We start from the raw sequence: 20929 nt of genomic DNA on the forward strand, positions 1-20929 counted from the left end.
TATCTTGAAGTACAGTACAACAAAATAAAAGAACCCCTGGATTTGTTCCTTCAATGCCATTGTAAAATGCTGCATATGAAGTAAAATGTCTTTCACTGAATTCGCTTTTAATGCCATTAAAAATACCTTGTCTGGGCTGGGAAGGTGGCTCAGTGGTAGAGCACTTGCCTTGCATGCCTGAGGCCCTGGGTTCGATTCCTCAGCACCACATAAGCAAAAAGAAAAAAGCCGGAAGTGGCGCTGTGGCTCCAGTGGTAGAGCACTTGACTTGAGCTGAAGAGCTGAGTGACAGCGCCCAGGCCCAGAGTTCAGGCCCACGACTGATAAAAAAAAAATACATATATATTGTTTTCAGAAATCACTTGATGATGTAGCAAATCACTTGATGATTTTTTAATCTAGTAATGAACCAAAGCTACCCCATTGATTCATTCCTACATTTTAGTATTTTTAAAGCAAATTCCATACATAAGAACTACATTGTTACTGGATGACACACCATTATCATCACAGATTCTGTAGCCAAACGGCCAGATTCTAACATAATGTGGCAACATTTTGCTGAAACTCTGAATATTTGATTGACATTAGTAATAAAAACCACAGTATTAGCCAGGAATGTATTAATAGGCTCTTATTTAACTATGGTTGGGATATCTAATTGTTATGTAGTGGGTTCTATATTTCTCCTAGGAGATTCTATCTCTTAGAACCGTATTAATAGTAGTGTCTCAACACATGAGCATTCCTTGTAAGCCTCCACCGCAGTGCTGGTACAGACGGGCGGTCAGTAATGTTCAGTGAGCTGGAAGCTACTGTGCGACAGCATATGACATTACTCACTGCTCCAACACAAACCTGACCTGAAAATGGGATTTAGAACTGAGTGTTTGCACCTCGTGGGCACAGGGATAGCTCCTGCTCTCCTTTCTTCTTCATGGTTGTTCCTCCCCCTAAGATCTCTCTCACTCTGCGATTCGAGGATACTCTATAATTAGAAGCCAGCAAGGCATCAGCTACTTCCTCTGGGCAAGTTTGTGCCTTAACACCTCTCAGTGACCTTCCGTGCTAATTAAACTGCGTGTGAGAATAAAGAACATTGGTACTTAACCGAAATGAAAAGCAATTAAGTGGAAACATTTGGAGATGATTGTATGTTAATAAGAAATCTTAATCAATGTGTATACCTATGAGACTAGCAGGAGTACCTTTGAAGAGTTGGCATTTTCTAATCAAACAAATACAGCTTCCTTGTTTCCTAAGATGTGCACACGCTTATAAGAGTCTTTGATTTGGGAAACGACAGAGAGAAAAATTGCTGTCTTCTGTTAGTCTCTTTGTAGTTTTCTGGCAATAATGGAATATCCCCAAAGCAAGGTTTACTTTCTCTAATATACTACTTTGGAGTGCTGTAAATTTTATCCAAGCAATCTAAGCTTGACTTCTACAAGCTCTTTCTAATATTGGGAAGTACATTAGTAATTAGTGTTACAAATGCAGCGATTAAATAGATGAAACACAGAAAGTTTAGATCAGGGGCTAGCCAGCAAAATGGGAGGTGATGAGCCTCTTCCTTTAGCCTAAGAATTAAGAATACTTCCACCAGTTTAAAGTTTTACACAGTAAATTTTAAAAAATGTGACAGAGACCATAAGATATTCACCATCTACCCCTTTGACAGCAGGTTTCCCAACCAACCCCTTACTTCAACGATGGTCTGAAATGGAAATGTATACCCCAAGCATATGAGTATTCCACCTCCAACTAAAATAAATTGTAAAGCCCAGCAGGAGGAGCATAACCTGGAAGTTTTTCATTAGACATGGATTCATTCTCTGAATAGTCATCCATGAAATCATCACTCACTAAATATGCATCCCATTCTGATTCTGCGCGTCAGTCTCTCATTTGCTTACCGTGGATGCCGACAGAAATTGGGATATAGTTGGTTCTTCAGCCTGCGCCATTTGCCTAGCAACATTTCGCTGTAAGGAGCATGCGTCAACGCAGTTAATGAACGCTGGGGTCAAGGGACTGCTCTGGCTGGTGGTGTAGGGTTTGAGCCCTAACTTTTACTGATGTAAGGTTCCCACTGCTGTTCACAGGAGGCCGAGTCTGTTGGCATTACAGCCCCTCCCGGCCACAGTCCCCAGCGGCTCAGCAGCAGGGACACCCGTCAGTCCTGCAGCTCAGAAGCAAACAAAGACCACCAGAATTGGTGGCCAGTTGTCAGATGCTCTGCTACAGCTTTCTTGAGCTCTTTTCTCAGGATTCTGCCAAATGAAATCACCAGGCAGTGCAGGCTGGATGGGAGGAACTTCACTCAGAAGAGAACTGTCCGGGTCCAGGGCTGCTGCGTGTTGCTTTCGCCCCAAAGGGCTCAGTGCAGTGGTCTTGTTGTCCTCTTGCAGTGAGGTGTTCCCAGGGTGCCGTTTACCGGTGGGTCCTAAGACATTCTGATTCCCTGTTGATTGTTAGTCAGGTTCCCTCTCGAAACCCTCTCCCAACTCTCAGGACCACTATGAGAACTCCAGGAACCGGCAGTGGCCAAGGAGGGGCAGAGGCAGCTGGCTTTGCTTCCCAGCCAGAGTCTCTTTCAGGATCTTTTGTGGCTAGTTTCCACTCTTCCTGATGAGATGCTGCTCAGGCCTGGGCCTGGATTCATCTACCTCCCACTACCAGAAAGCACACACTTCTGTGGCACAAAGCAACGTGATATGAAATGCAACACTTTCCCACATCCTTTGTGCACTGTGAATTGTCTTTTCCGGTATTTCCTTGTCTTATTCCATAGAGGTGTACTTCAATCACTTTGACAGGCTTTCTCCCAACACATTTCCTGAGTGTTCCAATCCAGATTAGTGAGATGATTCTTATGAGCCACAAGACTTTTGGTGTGGATTCCGCGTTCTATTCAGAACACCCAGTTCTGTGTAGGGTAAATATGAAATGAATATGACCCATAAAAGCTTCAACACCTCCAGATAAATAAAAAGAGGACTTAGTAACATTTAAAATAATCTGAAATTTCTACAATAGCTTTTTCTAGGAAAGCTCAAAAACGCTAGCATTTGGGGACAATATCTTTCGGAATTAACTTTTATGCAATTAAAGACAGAATTGCTTGTGGGTAGGAGAAAATATGTGAATGCAAGTTTGTCCAGATTAACGGAACCTCTGATGCGCTTGAATCTGCGTTTGGGTACACATGGATCCTTAATACTCACTCACAGACCTTTTAGAAAAATAAGTAATATTTGATAAGGCTAAGGTTGATACATGAGAATCTTGATTCATTATTCTGCTAGCCTAGATTACTCCATGTAATGTTTGCAATGGTCCAAGAAAGCAAATGCTACTGTAACTCAATACACTACAAGTGAGGGAAACTGAAGATCTGAAATGTTAAGTGTTTCAACCAAGATGGCGTGTGACAGAGAAAGGAGCCAAATAGGATATACTGAATCCACATCTTTGCTTCTATTCTAACCCCTTTACCTCATCTGAAAATGGAGCAAAGTTCTGCTGTCTTAACAACCTGAGAGCATGACTTACCCTTCTGAATGCTTGTCATTTCTCTTGAACAATGCCTGCGGTTCTAACAGAAAAGGGGTGCACACCCAAGATGGAATATATTATGCAAACCAAGGTGCGTTTGCTGTTGTGATTTTGGGGTGCAAGGACTGAACTTCCCACAATGCTTTTCACTCTCCTATTCCTCATTATTCACAAAGAAGAAAGGAAGACACCTATCTTCTGAGCAATGTTAATTTCACCCTATGGCTTTTGATTATTCATCTCTCAGAGTGATCCACTCTCATTACAGCCACTCATTCATTTTAAAATGCTTGGCAGACATCCAAACAGAGATTTGCTCAACTCAATAATCTAAGGTTATTGTCTTAAATAAATCACACCTGACAAATCGCTCATGCTTCAAAATGATCTTTAAAAGTTGCTGCTAAAATGATAATGAAAATTCTAAAAATCATGCATAATTTTAAAGCTTTTTACAACATACACACTGTAAGATAAAGAAGGAGGAGGGGAGGGGAGGGAAAGGGAGGGGGGAGAGGAGGGGAGGGGAGGGGAGGGGAGAGGAGGGGAGAGGAGGGGAGGGCAGAATGGGTGAGAATATGGGAAGGGGTGACATTGATCAAGAGATATTGTATTCATAAACTGCTCTGCTAAGTGGCAACCCCTTTGTACAACTACTTAAAGATCATTCGTAAAAGCTTGACATTTTAGTTTAATTGTACTTTGTTTTTTACTACTTGCTAAAAAATGTTACTTTGTGTGAAACTCGTATTTTAAAAGAGACCAGCTAGGAGCATTGTCCATAGAGCACTGGGCACGTGAGACTTGCACAAGTGTCAGCGCTTGTTTAATTCAACTGTCACATTTTTAAAATGTTACTATAACTGCCTCCAAGGGATCAAAGGACTAGATGTACTTTGTTTTCATAAAAAGATACCAGAAACTTGTTTACAATTTCAGAAGCACACAGAGAAAATGAACAATAATTTTCTCAATATATATCATTACAATGGAAGAAAAGTAGATTGATTATATGATCCTAACTACCACAAATAGTTGAACTTCTGAATCTACATTGGGAAGAGATAGAGTAATAAAATAATATATAATCTATTTCAATAATATTTAATCAATCTATTTAAATAATGTAAGATTAATATCAGTCAGAATGTATTCTGGAAGAGTTCTCCCTACCAACCCAGTCAGTGTTAGTATGGAGGAGTGTAGATTAACCTGGAATAATCTACCATTAAACAATTTGCAAGTCTTTCCATTTCCTAACAAATGGGGCAATGTCATTCTTTCTGATGGAGGCATACAATTCCATTGTGTATATATACCACATTTTCTTGATCCATTCATCTACTGAGGGGCATCTGGGTTGGTTCCATAGCTTAGCTCTAGTAAATAATGCTGCATTAAACATAGCTGTGCTGGTAGCTTTAGTATAGGTCTCATGGTTTTCCTCATTTGCAATAATTAGTATATGTCTAGGATAATTTTATCAGATGAGCAGAAGAGCTCAAAAGCTACGTACATAGGACCATATAAGATGATGCTAAGGGAGATGAAGCCCAAGATAGGGACACAAGAGGTCTTCCTTTGTTGAAACACAGGCCCCATGGTTTCCCTTATTTGCAATAACTAGTATATGTCTGAGTTAAACGGAAACGGTCAGATAAGTTGATTGTTAGGTAAAATGAACCCCAAGATAAGTATTCAAATTTTTTTTCTTTCATGCGATTGTTTCTAACATATTTATAAGATGATTTCTTTGTTGCTTTGTATGTCCCTCCCCCACAGTATAACCCCTGCTTTCACTGTATTTGATATTGGTATAATTTGTGGAGGGGAAGGGAAAAAACAAATTGTTTAAATAGGGATACAGATGGACCCATTGCAACAATGAGACGTACAAGTCGTTATGTTGAAAACAAACTTTACAACTTTGGTTGGGGGGGGAGGGGATGCGGTGGGGAGGCTGGGAAGGGATGGGAAGGGGAAACAAAGGAGGAGGCTGCAATGCTTGGAAGAAATGTACTCATTATCTTGCCCATGTCATTGTAGCCCCTCTGTAGAGTATTTTCACAATTAAAAAAAAGAAGAAGACGAGGTCTTTCTTTGTTGTTGTTTTTAATGTACGGTGTGATGCTTTTGTTTCTTTTGTGTTCTTCCCCCTATGGTATATCCCTGTTGTCACTGTATGTGATTTTGGTACCCTACATCTTGTATACACATTTGTCTAATTTGGGGAGGCGAAGGGGAATACTTAAATGCTGAAACAAGGACACAGGATGAGCCACTGCAACACTGATACTCACAAGACACTATGTTGGAAATGAACTTTACAAGTTGGGGGGGGGAGTGGGGGAGGGAAGGGATAGTGGGAAAACAACAAAAGAGGAGGTAACCATGCTCAACCAGAAATGTGCTCATTGCCTTACGCACGTAACTATAACCGCTCTGTACAGCATCTTACAATAAAATGAAAGTCTAAAAAAACTGTTTGCAAGAAATGTATATAGGAAGAGTCTATCATCAAAACAATTTGAATGAAATGTATTACTACTGTGTGTCTTACCTGAATGTAACATCTAGGAACCGCTTAATGTTGTATATTTACCATCTCACAGCTAAGTAATGAATATATGCTCAAATGTGGGATTGAGGATAATTTGTAAATCGTTACCATTTCCCATCGTACTTCCCAGCTTACTGCTCAGCTCTGACCACCCCGCAGAAAGCAAGGTGTGAGTAGGTCAAAGCACCAGCCTGAGACAAGCCTTGCTTCTGAGTGCAGGTTAACCGCTTCCTTCCTGTCCTGAAGAAACCCTCGTAAAACTAAATACATTCATTTACAAGGCTTCTTGATCAGTCCCTTTGCATCCAGGGAGGAAGGCACCCAAGTAACGTGCTATAAACAGCCTTGCGAATACTGAGGAAAAGATCTGCTGTAGGTCACTGCAGGTGATTGTAACTAAGTAGATCACGTCATACACTATTTAATGTCCTCTTAGTTATATTCTTATAATGTCCTCTTAATTATAATACAGCAATTAGACACAGGAAGAAAGCTATCAAATTACTTAGATCTAAGCCTGTGGTATACAGGAAAATTTTTTTGTCAAATTCTGGATTATGATACTTGGATGTCATATTAAACATTGAATATAATCTCAAAAGTTTTCAAATATTTTCATCATCAAACTTGCCTCTAATAATTAAACTCTCAGATTCAAAAGTGCTTATCATATTAAAACAATGGTACATGCTCTTAAGTAGTATTATTAACTATTTAGTTTTCACATGCAACCTACAGGAATGTCAGTATTTTTTTACAAAAAACAAATGTGTTTCTTTCGCATAGGGATATTTCATTTCATGCTCTAAAAGACATTATTTCAGCAGATGACACAGTTAGCTGGTACTTTGGTAACTATCCATCTAGAAAATTCAGGTCATTTAGACACAGAGTTCTCTATTTCTTTATTTTTTTTAAACTTGAAATTATGGGGTCATCTGAGTGCAGGTTCCAAAGCTTCAGCTAATACAGCAATGTTCTGTATCCTCAGGAGCTGAGCAGAAATTGCATTGAAAAAATATCACATGGGAGCAAGCACTGGTGACTCATGCCTGAAACCCTAAGGACTCGGGAGCTAAGATCTGGGGGGTCTCAGCTTGAAGCCAGTCCAGGCAGAAAAGTCTGTGAGACTCAGCTCCAGGAAATCAGCAAAAATCCAGGTTGTTTGTATAGGTGGTAGAGTGCCAACTGAGCAGGTTCAAGGCCATGATTTCAAGTCCCAGTACCAGAAAAATACATGGACACACATCAATTACTCAGGTAACACACACCTACCTACAAATGCATACCTATACAAGTCTACGCACACACACATACACACACACACACCCTCTCACACATGCATGCCTAGAGGTAAGTAAGTGCATGTGAAGACCTAGGTCTAGAGTCTAGTTGATAATAATGTGATAATGTCAATTGTCACATTTTCATATCATGCTGCAGTTGTATAACATGTCACATTTGGGAGAAGGTTCCTGAAGGACACATAGACTCCATATCCATGTTCTATTTTTACAACTCCCTGGGAGTCCTAATTATTTCCAAATTTTAAGAAATGGTTTTATGTAACCCCATGAATGATCATGCCGTGGGGAGTTGAGTTTTGCCATACGTACCATGCTGAATCAGTACCAGAAGGGAGAAAATGAGCTGCACAAAAATTATTTTAAAACAACGAAACATTCATTTACCATTTCTAACCGCATTTGGCCTAAAGCCTGAGAAATTTAAAAAAAAAAAATCAAAGCGTTAGATGAGAGTTAAGGTCATAATTAGTGTTTTACTTGTAAATGTTCAACAACCAGCTTTTAAATAAGAAGCCACGCTTCGTAGCATTTACTACTTTATCCTGTGAATATTCCCACCATGTTACACTTCATGTTACATATGTAAGATTAATCCATTCCCCAAATTTCTGAAAATGTAGCCCTAGCCTTCACATCCCAGCTCTCCCGGGAAGAGAGGACTGGCAGAGTGCTGGGCTCAGGACTCTCATCCAGCCCCTGGGGAGCAGGTGCAGCTAGAAATGGGCCCCTAGGGCTTAGGTCTGCCTTGGCATGCTCCGAGTCATCAGCACTCCCACCAGCTTCTTCTGCCCGGTGCTCTTTTGTTTGTTTACTTTATATTACCTATAGATGGTGATTTGTGTCCTCTCACAGTCCATCCTTAGCTGACTGTCCAGTGTAGGAAGTTCAATGCCAAAGAGAAAAGCATGGCTTGGATGGAACACGATTCCCCATGAATGATTTGACAGCAGAGTAAACGTTCTTAAGATTACAAATGTTAGGATAATTGCAAAACATGAAATCAATTTTAAATCACTTGGAAGACTTGCTTTTTACTCTTAATAGTCGGTATTCATAAGGCAACTTGTGAGTGTCTTTATCTCCCAGAGGAGACATCCCTTATAGCCACGTAATCTACCTGATCGTCTTGGAACTTCCCAGCTCAAACTCCCCAGAGTGTGTTAACGAGACTTACATCACTACGCAAGTGTTCATGGTACTCATTGCTAATTCAGTTCAAATCTTCCTGTGGTTTCCTATGATATTACAGTAAAATTTTAAGCTTATTCCATGACCTATGTGATTATATTTTTTTATTTTTCCAGACTATGCATAAAATTAATTTTGCAAGTTACAACTTGCCAACTTGTTCTTGGGGATGGATTATAATAGAGTAGCATGATGAAAATAGAAAAGAAAATTGAAAAAAATGTAATATAAGAAAACTGCACTGTCCATTTATAAGTATAAAAAGTATTTTAAAAATCTGTCGCTCAAGTTTTGTTACGGTTTTCATCTTCCTGGGGTCCAGAGCAATTGTACAGCCCTAATGGAGTCATTCACACAGCCCTCCTTCCAGGGTGATCTGCCCCGGCCTCTGTCTCCTCAGTACAGGAAGATTTCTTCTCCCTGCAGACATGTGTCCTTACTACTCTCCATTCTGCAAAGCTGTAGCTACACAGACATCTCCTCCTAGAGTCCGTACCACTTTGTGTTGCTTTATGTTGTCACAAAGGGATCTAAGTAAGATCAATGGGCTGTACCAGTGCCCATTGGTGCTCCAGGTAGCTTTCCTCCGGCTCTGGGGGGAGCGTCTCCAGCATGAGCAGCGTGAGCTCAGTCTCCTTTGCTACAGAGCTTCTGTTCTGAGAGCTTGAGACACCGGCCCATCCAGCCTCCGGACCTCACCTCATTGTGTCTCAGCAATAAGAACAATTTCCCCTCACAAAACCAGCCAGACGTTTAGAAAGCCTTTAAACAAAGTTCATGACACCAATTAGCACACATCTATCTGCTGGTTTTCTTTCCTCTCATTAGAGTCTCTCTATTCTGGTATATTCCATCCCCAGCAAATGCCCCGAACCGTCAAACACCCGTTGAAAATCTCAGCTCATTCATGAAGGGACTCATTTTCAATCAACCCGACAAATTAGCAAAACACTTGATAGAATAAATTCCTTCAAAAAGGATGTAAAATGGCCAGCAAGCACATGAATAAAACCCATGAAATTTCAGTGAAAATTACCATCGAGTAATTCATATCCCTAAGAGAGCTACAATCTTAAAAGAGGAAAGTAACAGACAAGTTTGCAAAGAAATTGAATCCTTGATACATGGATAGCAGAAATATAAAATGGTTTAACCAGTGTGTAAATAATGTAATGTTTAGAGAGGAAAAGAACCAAAAAGACTTCTTAAACAAAAATGTGTGCATGAATAGTTATAACAACACATGCACAGTAGCCAAACTATTGAAACAGCTCAAGGATCGGTCAACTAATGATTGAAGAAACAAATTGTGCTTATGATTACAATGGAATATTATTCAGGCTTCAAAGGCGACGAAGTAGTTACATATTAGAATGCAGACAAAACTCAAAACATGGTGCTTATGATTACAATGGAATATTATTCAGGCTTCAAAGGCGACGAAGTAGTTACATATTAAAATGCAGACAAAACTCAAAACATGGTGCTAAGTAAAAGAGACTCAAGAGGACAAATGATTCTGTTTGTAAAGACTCCCTTTGCCTAGAGAAAACCATGTTAAGTCAGGTAAGCCAAACCTAAGTGCATGGGGACGCGATAAATTATACAGGCTCTACACATTCACACAGTGAGGCCAAAGGAGGACGCTCCTAGGAGAGGATCGCAAGGGCACAATGCCTATGAGCATCTGATCATTTGTACAATACTTATTGAAATGAACGCCAGAAAATGGGAACAAGAAGATTAAAAAAAAAACAACAACTTTCTTTGAACAAGTAAGAAGACAGCTCTAGCCAGTGGTTTCTGGGTGCTTGGGAAATACTGGAATGGAGACAGCTTTGTAGATGATAAAAATATTTAAAAACTAATAAAGGCGGTAGTAATTACAAAACTGTTTAAGGGTACTAGGTGACAGTTGCTCACTTGTTTTTGGCAGTAGTAGGGCTTGAACGCAGGGCTTGGGCACTGTCCCTGAGCTATATTGTTCAAGGCTAGCATTCTACCTCTTGAGCCGCAGCTCCACTTCCAGCTTTTTTGGTGCTTAGGTGAAGATAAGAGTCTCAAAGACATTTCTGCCCTGGCTGGCTTCAAACTTCAATCCTCAGTGCTCAGTATCCCAAGTAGCTAGGATTATAGATGGAAGCCACCGACACCCAGAATGCTTCTCAGTGTTAAAGGCTAAGTTCCCTGTCTTGTGAACTTTCAACTAAGCGAAGCGATCTTTCCTCCAGGATAGTTTCGTTCACCTGTCCCTCTGTGCTTTCATAACTTCACAGTGCTCTTTCTGTAATGATTTGAAAATGCTTCCATTTCTTCCTGGTTGTTGAAATGGAAAGAGTAAAATTCTATATGTATTTTTCAACCATTTCTGAAGCTGTGTGTTGGTTTGCTGATCTCCTCCTGTGTGGCGTGGGCACAGAAACCCTCAGGCCACACTCGGACTTTTCCTGAAGTCTCCAGTCCAGTAGGGCAATATCTCCTTGCCACCATATCCCCTAGCTCCTGGCACAGGATTCGGTTCACAGAAGGCCCCTCATAAACACTTCCTGAAGGCATAAATGTTTTCAGGAAAAACCATGCAGCTATTCTCTTCAAACATTAACCCCAATAAACCTTCTACCTGTCTTTGTCACCGAGCTAATTGCCAAAAATCTATAGTTGCCAAGGGTTTGTTGCTCAGTTGTCTAAAGAAAAGACAGAGGGAGAACTTGAGAATAATTGTTCCAAGTCTAGGACACAAACTGTGTCATAAAGAGAGAACAATCAACATCAAAGACTCACACACAAAACAAGCTGAATCAGATATAAGCAAGCTACATCCAACACAGATACTATCAAAGTCATTTTGCTACCCGGGCCCTGAAATATCACCTGAAAAGCTGGAATTCCTCATTTCAAACATGACGTTGCTCTGTGGCCTAGACCTCAACATGAAGTAGCATAAAATAAAGAATTCAGATCCGTGCTAAAGGGTTCTTGGAATCCTAAGTTGATGGGGTGCTGACTGCACGCCTGATGGCAGTTGGTGAGCGCAAGTCTAGAGAATGAGGAGCCCTGCAGGTACCGCTGCTCTGAGCCAGGGCTCTGGGTGCTCCTTGCCTATCCTTACAGTCCAAGTGTGCCAAAGACCTACAGATCCGCCTGTCACCAAGTGCTGTCAACCACACTCAGACCTCACTTTCCACGAGAGGCTCTTAGGTTCCCAACCAGCCTTGACAACTTCAAATTTATGTAACCAATTCCATTGACTTGGTGGGAAATCAGACTTTATATTTAAGACTTAGCAGACAAGAAAATGGCCAATGAATCTTCTTGGAAATCAAATAGCTCTTTTGGAAAATGGAAATTGCTTGCCTTGATTAAAGTCACCCTTGGAAAAGTGGCTACAATATAAAATCATGGGGTGTTTTTCCCCTTGCAGTCCAAATTTAAGTTTCTAATGTTTATTCATGCTCTTATCTTATATATTCAAGGAAAGCTTAACCAGAAGGCAGAGGATTTAATGTTGCCTCTTATCTTCCAAGATTTGATTTCTATGTAGCTTGTACTAAATAGATTTTTATTATCTCATGCTTTTAGGTATATATTTTATCTTTCCCATGGCAAATTCACTCATCCCAGATCATTTGTACCTGGACTAGCTAGCAACATCTAAAGAACACTATAAATAGAATTTTCCATGTTGTTACTTCAAACTTTATCAGCGACTATCTTTCAAAATGTGTTTGAAGTAAGGCTGCTTTATCTCCACATGTTTATGTGAAGTATCAAATGAGATCTAATGAAAATGTGCATTAAATATGATAATACATTCTCACCTTATACTATTCTCACCTTACTATTACATATCACTCGGTTTTGTAGAGTCTTTATTAATTCTTAGTGGGGCTGGGTTTTTGTACGTTGTAATATACATGACAGCTGTATCATTCTCAATTCAGTACTGTTCCTTTGGGCTGCCAATGAGCCGAGGGTATAGAGAGCTGTTGATGAGCAGTTTCATTAATGGCTGCTCTTCCATCCCAAGAAGACACTGGGACCAAAGCATGACCATTTCTGAAAAAAATCTGGTGTCAAAGGATCTTACTTGATAATCCAGAGAAAGACTTCCGACAGCCGCACTTGGTAGTGTGTAAGTGTCTCCTCTCCAGTTAAAAGCAAGCTTGGGGCGCCCGTGGCTCATACCTATGATCCTCGCTGCTCAGGAGGCTGAGATCTGGGGATGGCAGTTAGAAGCCAGCTCAGGCAGAAAAATCACCATGAGACTCTTATCTCCAGCTAACCACGCAAAAGACTGGAAGTGGAGCTGCGGCTCAAAATGGTAGAGAGCCAGCCTTCAGCAAAGAGCTCTAGACAGCACCAGGCCCTGGCTCCAAGCCCCAGTGACCAACAGGAGAAGAAAAAAGCAAGCTTGCAATGGGGATGATGGATTTTGAACATGATAGAATGAACTTCTGGAGCTTTACAATGATGAGCCTTTAATGGCTAAACAGACGGAGATCAACCCCTAAACTTGTGTGTGCTGGATTCCTGTACATCTGTAGCTCATCTAGGAAGGTCACATTCCAGCCTTAATCTCTGTTTTTCTCCTCCATTAATTGATCCAGGAACAACGTGTTTCCAGTCAACTTACATTTATTATTTTTACTTTCCCTTGTTACTGGTTATCTATTTCTCATGACTTCTGCTTTTAGTGCAGAAATCACAATACACTTGATTCTAGTGTCTCCCCAGGCTCCCTTGGATATATGTTGTAATATCTTTCTAAAACTGGGGACGGGGGGAATGTGAATTCTAAGAGCTTTAGGATTTGCAGGAACTTCTCCTGGCTGTTTACCTGGCCAACAAGGAAGGTTTTGATGGAGAGATATAAAAATAGCTTATTGCATATCCGTCCTAGGGGAAATTATCTCCCTTCCATAACCTTAATTTTCAAAGACACATATTTTCTCCATACACCATTTACTTCATTTACATTAAATTGAGTGTGTTACTGGTTCAACAAGCTAAGTTTAAACCTACTAAGTTGCTCTTATTAAATATATATATTAAATAAAACAAAATGAGTTATTGAAATACACTGATACAAAAAATACTTTTAATTAAAATGACGAGTGAGTTCATAAATTTCATAGGATGTACCAGACAATATCACTGGGAAAGGTGTTCAAAGGGAGATGTTACGGACATCCCTGCAGACCTAGCAGATTCCCAGTGGAGGCCCTGGGCTCAGCCTTCCTGGGCCTCTGCTTCAACAGGGAAGGCAAACCCTGGAGCGCCAAGCTTGAGCTTCATTGTTGGGTCCTAGTCATGTCTATCTCAGTAATCTTTTCATGTCTGACCGTATTTTTTAAAGCACCATCTGCATCAGTACACAGAACATTTAGCAATGGAGAGAACCAAGTTAGTAAATTCATTGTTAGTACAAGATCAGTTCATTAAGGAGCCTGGTCATCATCCAAAATTAATCACTCCTAATTATTTCCTAGGAGAGCTCCACCTTGACTTAGGGCTCTGGCTTCACATTGCCAGGTCAGTGACACAGGCAGGTGGAAAATTCTTTGCATAAGCAGGAGTGATTGGCAGTTCAGGGAGTGTTCTAAGGGTCAGGCACATGACCCACTGATTTCTTTTCCTCTTATATTTTCACCAGAGGTCAAGTTCAATATTACATGAGCTCCTCTTACTTGCCCAATCTTAAATTGGTTGTGAAAGGGATTGCTGAAAGGCAAAAACATTGAAAAGCAAATTTTAATTAGATATCAATACTCATGAAATATTCATGAGCCGTAACTATATAATTTACTGCTATTTATTTACATAAAATAAAAGTAGATGTATAAAAATGTTTTGTCCCAGACTATGTATCACAGATTTGTTTTCTAGTAATAGCAGTGAAAAAAATGAATATAATGTAAATGTCTAAAACCAGGAAATTACTTAAATTCATTTCTACATAAAATAAATGGAGTGAATTATAAGTGTTAAATGCAAGGTTCTGCAGTACGTGTGATAGGTCTGGAACTGGGTGTCCACTAGTTACTAGTTTGGTGATTCTGAGCAAGATATTGCATTTCTTTAACAGATACTATGCTTTATTTGTAAAATAGGGACAATCTCTAGTTTTAAAAGATTAACATGAACAAATCAAACTGTACAATTTATGTATCCTGTGAAGATCAGAGTCTGCTCTACAGTAACCACTCCTTTTTAATGACTATTATTGTTCTAAAAATGAAATTAAATGTAATCGTTGAAGTTAAATTATTTACGAGTATGTGATATGGATGAATCCTCACAAGTTAGTAACTCAAAAAAACTAGTAATGAAGTAGAAAATAGGAAAGAATCCTAATTTTAAAAATTTAAAATGTGCTTGTGGATATGAAAACGAAAGGAGTAGTAGCACACACCTTCAGGGAATTTCTCCCGGTGATGGGATTTTAATCCCACTTGCTTTGGGGTCAGGTTTGTCTTCAACAATGTCGCTAAGGTGGACTGTGTATCACCTCCAATTGTAGGAGGGTGGCTGCGTATCACCTCCAGTTGCCAGCAGAGCCATTTGCTTAGGAAGCAGAAGAGCCATTCGCCGAGCTTACATGAAGACATCAAGAAAGTGCCTGATGATCTCCAGTGAAACAAACTCCCAGGAAAACGTGAGCCCCAGCCAGGCCTGGGGTGGGGGGAAGCTCTGAGGTAAGAATGGAAGGGGGTAATAAATGTTTGAAACCTACCCAGAGACAGCATATGCCAGCTTCAACTTCTACAAAGCACAGGAAAGCATTTCTGGCATGTCAGTCAGAGCACAACTAAAAACCAACTCCTACGAATCCGGACCGTGTCTGGAGCCCAGGATATGTGAATGGAGCTGTTGGAATGCTTTTTGTTTTTTTAAGAGGTTCTATAGAGAAATACGTTACAAGAGAGTTCTGTGTTTTACCCTCTGCAAAGGTTCTGTGTAATTTTGTGTGTGATTTAGGTTCTTCAGTGTGATTAAAGGATTGGCCAAATCATACCTTTAAAACAGAAAAACAGAGTCAATACTGTTTAACCCTACGTCACTTTAAGAACGGCCCAAAGGACAGAAGGAGCCTTAATAAAAGGAGAAAAGGTGAGAGGCCTTGAATGATCAGAGTCCTGTCCCAGTAGGAAAATCATGAATTACACGTTTGAGGATGGTTATAGGAAGCCTAGCATTAGGAAGAAGAGAGCAAGAAAAGGTATGAGATCAACACAAAACACACAGTTTTTTCTCTCAGTGCCTTCTGTCTCCTTTATATCTGCTGTGAGGGAGGGGGAGGGAGGGAGAGAGAGAGGGAAGGAAGGAAGGAAGGAAGGAAGGAAGGAAGGAAGGAAGGAAGGAAGGAAGGAAGGAAGGAAGGAAGGAAGGAAGGAAGGAAGGAAGGAGAGGGAGGGAGGGAGACAGGGAGGAAGAGAGAGAAGAAGGGAAGGAAGGAGGAAGAGAGGGAGAGAGAAAGAGGAAGGAGGGAAGGAAGGAAAGAAGGAAGGGAGGGAGGGAGGGAGGGAGGGAATATTTTTTTTAAGTAGCAAGTTTTATCAATAAGATGAAAAATACAAAAAAAATGCATTAACTGTTTATAAAGTAAGAATGAAAACAATGGTAAAATCTGGTCAAGATGGAGAAAATGCCTGAGGCTCACGCCTATTATCCCAGTAATTCAGGAGACTGAGACCCAAGTATCTCAGTTCAAAGCCAGCCCAGGCAGGAAAACCAGTAAGAATTTTATCCCCAGTTAATCACTAAAAAGCTAAAAGTAGGCCTGTGGCTCAAGTGGTAGAGAACTAGCCTTGAGCACTAAAAGATCAGGAACAATGTCCAGGCTCTGAGTTCAAGCCCCAGGAATGGCACCAAAAAAATCACACACACACACACACACACACACACACACACACACACACACACGCACTCACACACACACTCTCACACACACACACACACACGCTCACACTCACACACACACTCTCACACACACTCACACACTCACACACACACACACGCTCACACTCACACACACACTCTCACACACACTCACACACACTCTCACACACACACACACACACGCACTCACACACACACTCTCACACACACACTCACACACACACACACGCTCACACTCACACACACACTCTCACACACACTCACACTCACACACACTCACACACACTCTCACACACACTCACACACATGCACTCACACACTCTCACACACATACTCACACAAACACTCTCACACACACACTCACACACACACACACACACACTGCATCCATCTATTACAGCAGACTGCTCTATAATTAACGCATATTACTGAAGCACTTTCTATATTTTAGGGGTTTTGTTTATATTATGATATATGAAATTAACTCTATTGTAACAAATCCTTGCTTATTTCTCATGGTTCAATGGGGTCAAAATCTATTTTAGATAGAAAAGGGACAAAGAAAGAACATAACAGACTTTTTGCCCCATACCATGCTCTTCTCTGGAGATCAACAGCAATTTACCTGCTAAAGGTGTAAATTAGAAACACTGAAGAGATCCTCAAGGTTTTACTGTGGCAATTCCTATGGAAAGATATGGAAGCAATATTTTGCCCAAGTCATGGGGGAAGAGTTCCTAATTTGAAATCCTCTTCGTTAAATGATTAGATTATGGTTCATTATCTCACAAAAATCGTGAGTTGCACAAGAGCCAATTAAAGATTAAAATTATTGCAAAAGTATGTTTCATAAAGAACCCACTAAGGTTTTGTGGGTGCTTAGGATGGAAAGAATTATCTAACATCAAGAATTTGTGACTCCACTGCCCTATCAACTCTCGACTCTGGGACTCATGACCCTTGTGCATGTGGGCACATATGTGCACTTGGAAACATGTATGTGAAAGGAGGTAAGAAAGAGAACTACAATTTGAAAAATAGTAAAGCCAATAAAGATGATGCTTATATTTATTTTAATTTTTATTTTGATATCAAGCATTAACAAAAATAAGTTAAATCAGTTCAAAAATCTTTTCAAAAGATGATTCCTTTCTTTCAAATTCACTTGAAATATATCTGCAAACAATTTGTTAAGATGTAATATTGAGGTATCCTTTTGTCTAAGTTCATGGAATCTCATGAGATTTTAAAAACTCATTAGCTTATAAGGTTGCACTAAAATCAGGAGGCTCACTAATAAAATAAAATTCTCCTGTGTTTAACTAGCAAATTGCACTTGATAATTGGTTCTTTATAAATTGCACTTGGATGAACCTTGTCCACAGCTTATTTGACAGAGGGATAGAGAGAGAGGTTTAATTGAAATATATGTCAATTAAACGCTGGTGTCTCTATGTTTATACTGTGAAGTTGCTAAAATATTGTTTCTCAGACACAGTAACTTTTAAAATATACTTTTAAACTATACAGAGCTCAGATTTGCCTGTGTGAGATCACGTCTCCTGACTATGTGAATGAAAGTATTTTCTCTCTTATTGTTTAATTTTGCACAATTTCCATCTTTAATCTTCAGTCAAGTGCCAAACGTAATGGAGTAAGTTTTTGTTACCTGAAGTGGGCCTGAAGAGATTTGCCCGTGGAATTCTCCATGTGGAATTCTCTTACAAAGTGGATTCCTAGGGATTTAACAAATTTTACGAACTGGCAGGAATAATGCTACATCATTTTCTGTTATAGAATATTCCACAATACTCAACTGGATTCAGAGATAAACAACTCACTTCTTTTTTTTATTTCTGGCAGGGCTGGGATTTGAACTCTGGCCTCATACTTTGTCTACTTTCTTGGATTGCTTGACCGGCTCTACCACCTGAGCCACACCTCCAGCTCTGCTTTTGGGTGGCTAATTGGTGATGGAGTCTAGTGGACTTTTCTGTCTAAGCTAGCTTTGAGCAATGGTCCTCTAGATCTCAGCCTCCTATGAAGCTAAGAGTATAGGTATCAGCCATTGGCACTAAGTTATTTCTATTTTCTACTTTCTAACCATGCATACCATTTCAACTCCACTAATTTACACAAATTTCCCAAGAAATACAATTTAAGAAGCAAAGGATTTTCTTATTATCTAATAGGAGACTGTCTTCTTTGGGATCTTGACTATATAACAAAATTTGTTTTTCTAATTACAAAATACTCTAGTGGAATTCCTATATTTAGCAAAATCTGGTATAGCTGTTTTCTCTTAGATATTTATAAGTGCAAATTTTATATTCTATTTGTGATAGATTCACAAATATAAGTAGTGCAAATGCATTTACATGTGCACACATATAACTGAAATGAATCTATGCAAATCTATATGTCCATTCAATGACTTGCTGATAATCAAGTGTTTGGTCTTAAAACCCTGGCAGGTGCTAAGACTCACCTGGGAAAATGGCCAGCCAACCAACACATTTGCATTTCTTGCTTGCTTCTGTTCTGTGTTTGTGGGAGCTGTGGGGACAGACTGGGAAGGTATGCTGACAAGATGGTGATGTGTGTGCCGAATTCACCTAACAAGAAGTTGCTGAGACTATCCAAACCAAGGCGGACTACGCTTCCCCGTTGTGCAGACTCTGAAGGCAATCATGTAAACACTGGCTATGCAAAAGTCCTCGGGAAAATAAATCATTCTTGACATTCGAGACGGCCACACTTTTGCCTGTTTAACACCCCAGACAGATGAACGGTGTCTACTGAAAATCCAGTTTTTAAAACATCTCTAGACAGACATCGGTGGTGGGTAGTGGTAAGGGTCGCCAGCTCGTCCTACAATACAGAAATGACCTGGGTTCCCATGTTCCTACCCCAGGGAGAGGGGTGAAATCAAGGCCCCGGGGCGGGTTCTTCTGTGCCCTGTCCACAAATGGCAACCGGAATGAGCAGATCCCAGAGGAAGGAAGTCACCACTGAGGAACATTTCCCGTCTTCAAATTAGGAAAACCTGCCAGCTTGTTTGAGTATACAGCCGGGAAGGGAAGGGTCCAGGTGGGAGCTGGCCCTGGTGGCGGCGTGCCGGGCCCGGCCAGGCACTCAGCTCTGTGGCCTGCCTGGACCCTCGCATCTAGAGAAGGGGAAGTTGTCTTCTCCAGTGTTTAGAGCTGGGTTCACGCTGAGTCTCCGGATCTGCAGCACAGGTGGCGTCTCTCACTGGAGACTGCTAGCGGGCCCAGCCTCAGGCCACAGAATTAAAGAAGAGAGATGAGCTGGGATGGGCAGCGGTGTTTGTGTCCCGTTTGCTTCCCTGGCCAGCCAAGAAATTTCTGATGTCACGGTTTTGTAGAAGCCTGGTCCAAGTCATGGCTGAAAATGAGGGTTTCTACCGCTGCCATCCCGTCTAGCGCGTTCAAGGTCAGTCTTTGCCTTTGCCGTCAGTAGCTTGGAGGGGCCACCCGCGTTGCTGCACTGGAGACTGCTTCCTCCGACTTCAAGGCCAGCAGCGTTAAACCCGCCCAGGTAAGCTAGGACAATCTCCTATTTCAAGGTCAGCTGACCAGCCGCCCTCGGTCCCCTTTGTCGTGGAAGTTTTCTGTACCCAAAGGTGTCACCTTCAGCAACTGCTTTTGAAAGCCCAGCATGAGTCTCCAGGTTTCACCAAACTACATTATTACAGACTCAGAATTAGGAACAAAGTAACACTGCCAAAGGCTGTGTACCGATGGCAATTTTACCAGCGAAGAATCACAACCACTAGAGACACGATGAACTTCTCCAGAAGCTCGTCACCTTCGGAAACAGTGTCATTAAGAATCCGGACGGTGTTAAACGTTGCTATAATTCTCATCTGTTAGACGAGAAAAGTCCATGGAGTCACTGTGCCACAAAGGCATTTCTCACGTTAATGACTGGACTGGAAAGAAAAGATCCCCACTCTCTAATAGTCTATCTGAACGTGTGTGTGTGTGTGTGTGTGTGTGTGTGCATGTGTGACTGTGTGTGTGTGTGTGTGTGTGTGTGTGTGTGTGAGAGAGAGAGAGAGAGAGAGAGAGAGAGCGCTTTAGTGCAGGTGCTGGGACTTGAACTCAGGGCCTTGGACTCTTGCTTAGCTTTTTTGCTCAAGGCTGGTGCTCTTCCACTTGAGCCTCACCTCTACTTCTGGCTTTTTCTGGTTAATTGGAGATGAGTCTCAGGTTGTTTTCTTCCTGGTCTGGCTTTGCACCTCAGAGCCTCGTATCTCAGCCTTCTGAGTAGTTAGGATTATAGGCATGAGTGACAGCACCTGGTTTAAGCTAGATTGTTAAGAATCTGGTCTCAGACCCCTTTCCGAGTCCTCTGAAGTCTTAGACACCCCGGTGTGGGGCCGGCCATCCAGTGC

Source organism: Dipodomys spectabilis, unplaced genomic scaffold (genome assembly GCF_019054845.1).
Source record: "Dipodomys spectabilis isolate Male_0828 unplaced genomic scaffold, ASM1905484v1 ptg000335l, whole genome shotgun sequence".
Lineage (NCBI taxonomy): Eukaryota > Metazoa > Chordata > Mammalia > Rodentia > Heteromyidae > Dipodomys > Dipodomys spectabilis.